Source organism: Patagioenas fasciata, chromosome 36 (genome assembly GCF_037038585.1).
Source record: "Patagioenas fasciata isolate bPatFas1 chromosome 36, bPatFas1.hap1, whole genome shotgun sequence".
Lineage (NCBI taxonomy): Eukaryota > Metazoa > Chordata > Aves > Columbiformes > Columbidae > Patagioenas > Patagioenas fasciata.
Genome location: NC_092555.1, coordinates 1,354,702 through 1,363,068, shown reverse-complemented (window position 1 = coordinate 1,363,068; position 8,367 = coordinate 1,354,702). Strand labels below are relative to the sequence as shown.

Here is an 8,367-nt window from a genome sequence, read left to right as displayed (position 1 = left end):
CGACTCCGGCATCGCCATTTCACCTGGTTTCTCCTTGATTTCAAAGCATTTTGGGGGCGGCTCGGTCCCCACCTGCAGCTCCAGTGCCACAATCACCATTTCAGCTGCTTTCTCCTCAATTTTAACGCATTTTGGGGGCGGCTCGGTCCCGGCCGGTGGCTCTGGTGCTGGCACCACAATCTCCATTTTAGCTGGTTTCTCCTCAATATTCAGGCACTTTGGTGGTGGCTCAGTCCCGGCCTGCGGCTCTGGCTCCGGCATCTCCATTTCAGCTGCTTTCTCCTCAATCTTCACACACACTCCCGAGGATGGCACTGGAGCTCCCGGGGACAGCACTGGAGCTCCCGAGGATGGCACTGGAGCTCCCAGGGATGGCACTGGAGCTCCCAGGGACGGCACTGGAGCTCCCAGGGATGGCACTGGAGCTCCCGGGGATGGCACTGGAGCTCCCGGGGACAGCACTGGAGCTCCCAGGGATGGCACTGGAGCTCCCGAGGATGGCACTGGAGCTCCCGGGGATGGCACTGGAGCTACCAGGAACAGCACTGGAGCTCCCAGGGATGGCACTGGAGCTCCCGAGGACGGCACTGGAGCTCCCGGGGACGGCACTGGAGCTCCCGGGGATGGCGCTCGAGTTTCCAGGGATGGCGCTGGAGCTCCCGAGGATGGCACTGGAGCTCCCAGGGACGGCACTGGAGCTCCCAGGGATAGCACTGGAGCTCCCGAGGATGGCGCTGGAGCTCCCAGGGATGGCACTGGAGCTCCTGGGGATGGCGCTGGAGTTTCCAGGGATGGCACTGGAGCTCCCGAGGATGGCACTGGAGCTCCCAGGGATGGCACTGGAGCTCCTGGGGATGGCACTGGAGCTCCCGGGGATGGCGTTGGAGCTCCTGGGGATGGCGCTGGAGTTTCCAGGGATGGCACTGGAGCTCCCGAGGATGGCACTGGAGCTCCCAGGGACGGCACTGGAGCTCCCGAGGATGGCGTTGGAGCTCCTGGGGATGGCGCTGGAGCTCCCGGGGACGGTGCTGGAGCTCCCGGGGATGGTGCTGGAGCTTGCCATGGACAGCAGGGTCAACACTGCAACCGACACGGGGTGGGGGAAACGGGCTGATGGGACATGGGGATGTTGGGGTTCGGGGGGGAAATGGGGTGATATGAGGTGGGGATGTTGGGGTTTGGGGGGGAAAGGGGGATGTGACATGGGGGTGTTGGGGGAAAGGGGGATGTGACATGGGGGTGTTGGGGTTTGGGGAAAGGGGGATGTGACATGGGGGTGTTGGGGGAAAGGGGGATGTGACATGGGGGTGTTGGGGTTTGGGGAAAGGGGGATGTGACATGGGGGTGTTGGGGTTTGGGGAAAGGGGGATGTGACATGGGGGTGTTGGGGTTTGGGGGTGGAAATATGGGATCCAACAAGGAAAAGCTGGGGTTTTTCAAGGAAAAGCGTGATACGACAATGGGTACAATTCAAGGAAAAGTTGGAGTTGGTCAAGAAAAGATGCGATATGATAAAGGAAATGTTGGGGTTTGTCAAGAAAAGGTGCAATAGGACAAGGAAAAGTTGGGTTTTGTTGAGAAAAGACGTGATAGGACAATGGAAACGTTGGGTTTTGTCAAGAAAAGACACGATAGGACAAGCAAAAGTTGGGTTTATGTCAAGAAAAGACACGATAGGACAAGGAAAAGTTGGGTTTGGTTGAGAAAAGATGCGATAGGACAAGGAAAAGTTGGAGTTGGTCAAGATAAGACGCAATAGGACAAGGAAAAGTTGGGTTTATGTCAAGAAAAGACAATAGGACAAGGAAAAGTTGGCTTTTGTCAAGAAAAGACACGATAGGTCAAGGAAAAGTTGGAGTTGGTCAAGATAAGAACCAATAGGACAAGGAAAAGTTGGGTGTATGTCAAGAAAAGATGCAATAGGACAACAGAAACGTTGGGTTCTGTCAAGAAAAGACGTGATAAGACAAGGAAAAGTTGGGTTTTGTTGAGAAAAGATGCGATAGGACAATGGAAACGTCAGGTTTCGTCAAGAAAAGGTGCGATACAACAATGGGCACGATACGAGAAGGAAAAGTTGGGTTTATGTCAAGAAAAGACGCGCTACAACAAGGAAAAGTTGGGTTTTGTCAAGAAAAGGTGCGATAGGACAATGGAAACGTTGGGTTTGGTCAAGAAAAGGTGCGACATGATAATGGGTACGATACGAGAAGGAAAAGTTGGGTTTTGGGGACAAAAGGCGCGATACGGGACAGCGGAAAACGAGCCAACCAGGTGGAGCGGAGAGCAAGAAACACACGGAAAAACGTCACTATTTCTACCCAAAAGGCAGCGTTGGGAGCCCCAAGAGCAGCGACGACCCCCCCGGGGCCCAGGTGGGGTGGGCCAGGCACCCAATGCGTGCGATACCTGGGTCGGGCGCCTGCGGGTCGGTGTCCATGTCCCCCCAGGGCTTCCAGACCAGCTCCGCGCGCTCCTCGTCCTGCTGCGCCTGCGCTGGGTCGCGCAGGGCCGGCAGCTCCGCCTGGAAGCCGCTCCCCACGTTGATCTGCCTGGAGAGGGGACGGGAGGCGGTGACGGGGACCGCGGCGGCGCGGCGGGGGGGACGGGGGCGTTCTGAGCGCTCACGGCATCATCGTGCTCCGATCGGCACCGAAACCGCGCGGTTCGGCCGAAAACCACAGGGATTCGCTCCGAGACGCGGCAGAGTGGGAGAGACGCCCTGCGAGGGCTCGGAACAACAAAGCGTTGCTGGGGTTCCGCCGCGACATCAGCGCCGCCGGTGACATCAGCGCCTCGTGTTCCGTTCGGAATGGACGTCAATGGGTCCTGGTGGGCCAAACGAGGGGCAGGAAAAGCGCGACGCACCCGTTTTGCGCCCGTTTTTGGTGGTTTGGGGACTCACGGCCGGACGCTGATTTTGGGGGCGTCCTTCACCAGGCACAATCCCAAGTCGCCGTCCATTCTGCCTGCGGGATATTGAGAAATAGAGGGGAAAAGCAACGCTCAGGATCAAAATCATCGTGCCGAGACCGTTCCTCGGCGTCACAACCACAAATTGTCCCAATTCCCATCGTTTTGGTGAAATCGGTCGCTGATGGATCATCCCAATGGGGTTTTGCAGTCGATCGCAGCACTCGGGTGGTTTTTACACCCGATATCACAGCGAAACCCTGGGGGGGTTGTTTCCATCCCATATTCCACAAAATCACCCATTTTGGGGGTTTTTGGGGAGCACAAGCTCTGCGTTTGCCACCACAAACCAGCGAGGGGACGCCGAACCCAAACCGGGTTCACCGGGCGGTTTTACACCGGGATCGCTCGGCCCGGGTTGAGATAAACCCCCCGTAAACCACAACCATAAAGCGGGGTGTTCCCCCCAAAGCGCTACGTGGGGACATCCGCATCGCACCGAATTAACCCCGCGGGGCGGCCGAAAGCGCTTCAATCCCGGTGTCGGGATCACGAGGGGTTTCGGCCTCCGTCTCCTTTTTTGCTGCGAGATCTTCCCATCCGGAGACGCATTTTCGGTGAGCTGGGCAACATCGAACGAGAAAAGGGTTAAAGGTGGAAAACGCACAAAATCACACGGGCGTTTATCTGCTTTTCCTCCTTTTTTGGCTCAAAAGCAAGCGGCGAACCCCAAAATGAGGGGTCTGGGGACCCTCCGGTCCTGCTGATGCTTCCTCCCTTCCACCCAACTCGAGGCGATCGCCGGGTTCCGTATTTCGGATCAATAACCCAGCGGGAGCCTGGAGCCTCCCAGAGCCCGTCCCTGGGGTAGCGGCCGCCGAGCGCGTCCCCATAGCGTTATTTGGGTGTAATTTGGGGGGTTCTGGGGCACGTAGCACCCTTGGTTCAGCCAGGGACACACACACGGGTGCTCCGGCGAGCAACTCCGGCACCGCCGGTTGCCGAATCATCGCACAACCATCCAAGTACTCCTCACCCACCTCGTTCCTTGTCACTGGAACCAACACCGGGATCACCAGGGGGGTTTTCGGACAGCGTCGGGGGTTCGGAGGCGCCGTTTCCATCTCCCAACGATGGTTTCGCGGTGTTTGCATCGCCCGCGTCGCGCACCTGAGCACAAACGGAACCGGGAGCGTCGGTGGCGCTGGAGGATATCAAAGCGCTTTGCAAACTGCTCTTCCCAATTATTTCTCCATTATATAATGAGGATAATAAAACCCGCTACGCTAAACACGACCCAAACCGGGCGGGAGCGCGCAACGCGAATCTTTACACCGCAGCGATTCCCTATTTCTCGTTTTCTCACCCCGTCATCTCCACTCAATCGGCAGCGACGTTCACAAATCATCCAGTTACGCACAATTTGGTAACGACCCCCGCAAAGGGCTTCGACGGCACCGCCAACCCCCTCGCCGCCTTCGCTCAGATCCCCGCTCAATGAGCAGCACCCACGGGTGCCCGTTACCTGCCCCCTCTCGGCGTCCACCGACCACCCGTGGTTCCGGCACATGGAGACGCCGCCATCCTCAACCGGAGCAGCCGCCAAGTGGCTAAAGTGACAAAAATCAGGATAAATAGGTAAAAAAATCAACATGATAAAGCCGCGGCGCTTTTAGAACAGATGGCGTAGTCGGCACTGAAGCTCCAGGCAGGTGGAGCTTGCCCGGTGGAATCAATCGGCGTTCGGTCTCAAAGGTTTCAACCCAAAAGGGTTAAATAGCAAGGATTAATAAATACTGACCCTCATTAATAATTACTGATTGTCATTAATAAATAGTGACCGTCACTAATAAATACTGATCGTTATTAATAAATACTGACCATCATTAATAAATACTGATCATCATTAATAAATACTCACAATCATTAATCGATACTGATTGTCATTAATAAATACTGACTGTTATTAATAAATACTGATCATCATTAATAAATACTCGCCATCATTAATCAATACTGATCATCATTAATAGTGACGGTCATTAATAAATACTGATCGTCATTAATAAATACTAACCATTATTAATAAATGCCGATCACCATTAACAAATACTGATCATCATTAATAAATAATAATCATCCTTAATAAATACCATCATTAATCAATACTGATTGTCATTAAGAAATACTGACCGCCATTAATAAATACTGGCCGTTATTAATAAATACTGGTGGTTATTAATAAATACTAATTGTCATTAATAAATACTAACCATCATTAATAAATACTGGTTGTTATTAATAAATACTGATCACTATTAATAAATTATGACCATCATTGGTAAATACTGATCATTAGTAACCAGGCTCAGGTTGGGCTCCAGGTTGGGCTCAAGGCTCAGATTGGGCTCCAGGCTCAGGTTGGGCTCTAGGTTGGGTTCCAGGCTCAGGTTGGGCTCCAGGTCAGGCTCAAGGCTCAGGATGGGCTCCAGGTTCAGGTTGGGCTCCAGGTTGGGCTCCAGGCTCAGGTCAGGCTCCAGGCTCAGGTTGGGCTCCAGGTCGGGCTCCAGGCTCAGACTGGGCTCCAGGTCGGGCTCCAGCGCTTCCCCGCAGAGCAGCCCGGGTCTCTGGGCAAAGCCACGCAGCTCGTCGCCCAAGGGAAACAGGTCCATGGTCACCGGGCTCCAAACACCCCGGAGCAAAAACCAGAGCGGCCCCGGGACACCCGGGCTCCCAAAGAGCCTGGAAAAGGGACACAAAGAGTTAAATTGGGGGGAGTGAAGTGGCTGCTGATGCTGAGAAACCCCCGGGGGTTCGGGGCTGGGGGGAAAGGGGGGATCTGTATGAAAACTGCTCTGGGGAAAAGGGGGGAAGGGGTTGGGCTGCACGGGAATGGGAGGAGGGACGGGAAAACGGGAGAGGGAAACGGGGGAAGAGGGAAAAGGGGGGAAAGGGGGAAAAAGGGGGGAAAGAGGGAAAAGGGGGAAAAAGGGAAAAGGGGGGAAAAGGGGGGAAAGAGGGAAAAGGGGGAAAAAGCAAGGAAAGAGGGAAAAGGGGGAAAAAGGGGGGAAAGAGGGAAAAAGGGGGGAAAGAGGGAAAAAGGGGGGAAAGAGGGAAAAAGGGGGAAAAAGCAAGGAAAGAGGGAAAAGGGGGAAAAAGGGGGGAAAGAGGGAAAAAGGGGGGAAAGAGGGAAAAAGAGGGAAAAAGCGAGGAAAGAGGGAAAGAGGGAAAAAGGGGGGAAAGAGGGAAAAATAGGGAAAAAGCGAGGAAAGAGGGAAAGGGGGGGAAAAGGGAAGAAACAGGGATAAAGGGGGAAAAGAGGGATAAGATGGAAAGAGGGGGGAAGAGGGAAAGGGGGGAAAGAAGGGAAAAGAGAGAAGAGGGAAAAGGGGAGAAAAGGGGGGAAAGAGGAAAAAGGGGGAAAAGGGGGGAAAAGGGAAAAAGGGGGAAGAGGGGGAAGAGGGGGTGAAGAGGAAAAAGAGGGAAAAAGGGGGCAAAGAGGGATAAAGGGGAAAGAGGGAAAAGAGGGAAAAAGGGGGGAAGAGGGAAAAGGGCGGAAAGAGGGAAAAGAGGGATAAAGGGGGAAAGAGGGAAAAGGGAGAAAAGAGGGGGAAGAAGGAAAAAGGGAGAAAAAGGGGGAAAAGAGGGGGAAGAGGGAAAAAGGGGGGAAAGGGAGAAAAAGGGGGGAAACAGGGATAAAGGGGGAAAGAGGGAAAAGAGGGAAAAAGGGGGGAAAAGGGGGAAGAGGGAAAAGGGGGGAAAGAGGGAAAAGAGGGAAAAACGGCGGAAAGAGGGAAAAGAGGGAAAAAGGGGGGGAAGGGAAAAAGGGGGGAAAGAGGGATAAAGGGGGAAAGAGGGAAAAGAGGGAAAAGGGGGATGAAAGAGAGAAAAAGTCTGTGGGGGGATTGATGGCGGATCCGCCCCAGCCCCGGGGTCTCTCCTGGAGGGGAGGGACGGGCGGGCTCCAGTGGGGGTGCTGAGGAGATGAGGGGACACGAGGGGCCCCGAGGGACATGAGGGGACCCGAGGGACACGAGGGGACACGATGGGACATGAAGGGACACGAGGGGACGCGATCTCCTCACCCGGTGTTTCCCGCCCCGGCGCTTCCCGCCCGCCGGCGCCGCGGCCACGCCCCCTCGCCGCCGGCCACGCCCCCTCGCCGGCGTCACGTCCGGGAGTGTGTGGCGGGAAAAGGCGGGAGGGAGGAGAGGGAGGCGCCGCCGTTTTGGTGGAGGTTGTGAGGGGAACTGGGGGTCGGCGTGAGGGGCATTGGGGGTCGGTGTGGGGGGAGGAATTGGGGTCGGCGTGAGGGGCATTGGGGGGTCGGTGTGAGGGGGGGATTTGGGGGGCAGTGTGGTGGTGGGGATTTGGGGTCGGTGTGAGGGGGGAATTGGGGGGCGGTGTGGGGGAGGAACTGGGGGTCGGTGTGAGCGGGACATTGGGGGTCGGTGTGAGCGGGACATTGGGGGTCGGTGTGGGGAGGAATCGAGGATCGGTGGGGGGGGCTTGGGGGGTCGGTGTGAGGGGGAATTGGGGGTCGGTGTGGGGGAAGTTGGGGGTTGGTCTGCGGAGGATTTGAGGGGTCAGTGTGGGGAGGATTTGGGGGTCGATGTGAGGGGCATTAGGGGTTGGTGTGGGGGGCAGGAACTGGGGGTCGGTGTGTGGGGGGGCATTGGGGGTCGGTGCGAGGGGGAATTAGGGTCCAGTGGGGGTGCACTGGGGGTCGGTGTTTGAGGGGGGAATTGGGGGGTCGGTGTGGGGGGGTCAGTGCAGGGGGGGCCTTGGGGGTCGGTGTGAGGGGGCATTGGGGGTCAGTCTGGGGAGGAATTGGGGGTCGGTGTGTGGGGGGGCATTGGGGATGAGTGTGGGGGGGAATTGGGGGTCGGTGTGGGGGGGAATTGGGGTCTGGTGTGGGGGGGGGGGACATTGGGGGTCGGTGCGAGGGGGAAGTTGGGGGTTGGTCTGGGGAGGATTTGAGGGGTCAGTCTGGGGAGGATTTGGGGGTCGATGTGAGGGGCATTAGGGGTTGGTGTGGGGGGCGTTGGGGGTCGGTGCGAGGGGGAATTAGGGTCCCGGGGGGGATTGAGGGTCGGTGTTTGAGGGGGGAATTGGGGGGTTGGTGTGCGGGGGCGGCCTTGGGGGTCGGTGTGAGGGGGCATTGGGGGTCAGTCTGGGGAGGAACTGGGGGGCATTGGGGGGTCGGGGTGGGGGGTGGATTGGGGGTCGGGGTGGGGGGGGAGCTGGGGGTCGGGGTGGGGGGTGGATTGGGGGTCGGTGTGAAGGGAATGGGGGGGGCATGAGGGGAACGGAGGCGCAGAAACAACTTTACAGCCTCCGGAGCCATGAACCTTCACACCCCGCAGGGCTCCAGAGCAGCTGCGTTCGTTTCGCCGTCGGGCGCAAGGGGAGCGATGGTTCCACCCCTCGTGCGCCGCTCCGAGCGGCAGGAGC

At 57.1% G+C, this 8,367-nt stretch overlaps 1 long non-coding RNA gene across 1 annotated transcript; it reads right to left on the bottom strand.

Moving 5' to 3' along the window:
- Positions 1–879: 879 nt before the first annotated feature.
- Positions 880–3,484, bottom strand: LOC139826185 (uncharacterized). Its single transcript, XR_011736182.1, has 3 exons — positions 3,413–3,484; positions 2,410–2,969; positions 880–1,080 (listed from the first exon to the last, which is right to left on the bottom strand). It is a non-coding gene; the product is annotated as an uncharacterized lncRNA (long non-coding RNA).
- Positions 3,485–8,367: the final 4,883 nt, after the last annotated feature.